Source organism: Octodon degus, unplaced genomic scaffold, assembly GCF_000260255.1.
Source record: "Octodon degus isolate 3935 unplaced genomic scaffold, OctDeg1.0 scaffold00011, whole genome shotgun sequence".
Lineage (NCBI taxonomy): Eukaryota > Metazoa > Chordata > Mammalia > Rodentia > Octodontidae > Octodon > Octodon degus.
The window spans coordinates 469,320-471,696 of NW_004524587.1; positions in this window are offsets into that span (position 1 = coordinate 469,320).

Here is a 2,377-nt window from a genome sequence, read left to right on the forward strand (position 1 = left end):
AAAAAAAAAAAAACGTGGGATGTGAAGGTGACCTTCAGCACTCAGGTGCCTCTCACCAGTCCTCAGGCTTCCCCTAGTGTCCCCGCTTCAGGAATGAGGCTGGATCTACAGGAATGCCAGACACCATCACCACGCCTGGAAAATGGTGGATGTACTTACATAAGCAAAATACTGGGTAGCCAGCCAGGCTGGCGGCATAATCCCAGTACTCTGGGAGGCTGAGGCAGGAGAGTTACAAGTTCAAGACCAGCCTAGGCAATGTAGTGACTTAACCAGAGTATGTCTCACAATAAAAAGAGAAAAAGAAACTGGAGATATACCTTAGGGGGAAGGCTTTGAGTTTAACCCCCAATATCACACACACACACACACACACACACACACTCACACACACGCTGAACTGACCATAGATACATGCAGGACATACCTGAACATCACCAGGACTCTGTGATGAAGTTAGGAGCTGTTTAAATCTCCACTGAAGAAAGAGCCCTGGGAACCTCCCCTGATGGAGGCTGGCATCTTGGATTTCTGGTTTTGAACCAAATCCTTGCCAGATCCAGCAGAAAGCTGCCTTACAACTACTTCTTGCTGGATGAAGGAGATGTCTTCCAGGGAATGGGAGAGGGGAAGAAGCTCCATGGTTTTTGTTCATGAAAGATTCATCAACACCAGAGGTGGCTTTTGTGCTGGGAGGAATGGATATCCTATACTACCTCACAATATATCCAAAGATTAGGATAATCAGTTCTGATCCTCAGAATGGATCACAGACCTAAAGCTAAGTGCCAAACTATAACATTCTGAGAAGAAAACATAGGAATAATGCTTCTTCTTTTTTCCCCCCAGTGCGGGGGATTAAACCAAGTTTAATTCCTGTACTATAAGCAAATGCTTTATCTCTAAGCTACAACCTAGCCCACGAGTGGCTCTTCAAGACAATGGATTAATTAATGGTTTCTTAGGTCCAACATCAAGAGCACACATTACAAAAGGAAAATCAGATGAAATGCATTTCATCTAAATTGAAAATAAAGCCACACATTTGTAATTCAGAGGGCACCAGTGAGAAAGTCAAAAGACTACCTATAGAATGAGACAAAACTTAAAATCATGTATTGATGAGTGACTTAAAATATACTAAGAATTACTGAACTCAACAATAAAGACAAATACCCCAGTGTAAAAAAAAAGGTAAGGGATCGGTTGTGGTCTGGGATTTTTGCAAGGGAAACAATACAGGACACATTTTATAATAGTATTTTACAATGAATCACCCAAAAAACATATACAAGAGGTACAAGAAATCTGTCCCCACACATAAACACTAAAGACTCCAGCTGAGGGCCTGGATCCTAATGTCCTGCCTGAGTCCAGCTGGAAATCTAGAGCTGATAGTGAGGCCTCCCCCGGTCCAGCTGGAGGCCTCGAGCCCACAACAAAGCCTCATGCAGCCCCACTTCATGGATCTGTGCTGGGAAGGCGCAAAGGTCAGCGGTGGAAGCTAGAAAGTCTGCGCCAGGGGGATGAAGGATCTGCCCTCGAAGGCTGAGGGAACTGAACTGGAGCCAGCAGCGATGCTCAAGGTAAGCACACTAAGCTGCTGCTTCTTACCCCGCAGGACGCTGGAATAAAAGCCAGGCACTAATAGATGCTGAGGAGGACCGGCTCACATCGAGACTCTCATCTACTGCTATTGTCAGCGTACCACGGCATAGCGGCTCTGAACAACAACTGGGCTGAATTTGGCTGTTTCTTACAATATTAGACACAAAGTTATCGTGTGACCCAGCTGTTTCATGGCTGCATATGTACACAAGAGAAATGAAAACATATGTCCCCATAAAACACCTGGACACGAACGTTCACAACATTATTCACACCAGCCAAAACCAGGAAGCAACGCAAATGTTTCCAGCAGATGAGTGGATAAGCAACACAGGGTGCATTCATCCAGCGAATATTATTCAGCCATAAAAAGGAACGAAGTAATGACTCACGGGACAACAGATCAATCTTGAAAACATCCTGCTAGCAAGCCAGTCCCAAAAACCACTGCATCTTCTATCCTTCCCACACAGGCAGACCTGTAGAGCTAGGAAGTAGATTTGTGATTTTCCTGTGAACCTGGGCAAGGAGTGCATGGATTGGGGAGTGACACCAATGGGTACAGGGGGGTAGGGTTAAAGGTTAAAAAAATAAAACAAAAAAGAATAGGTACAGGGTTTCCTTTTGATATCAATATTCCACAATTACACATGAAAACTATCGAGTTAAGCACTTCCAATGGGTACATTTTCATAGATAAATTAGATTTTGAAAAATTTATTATTTAAAAACAAAAAACAGGATTGGGGAGATGGCTCGGTGGAATAAG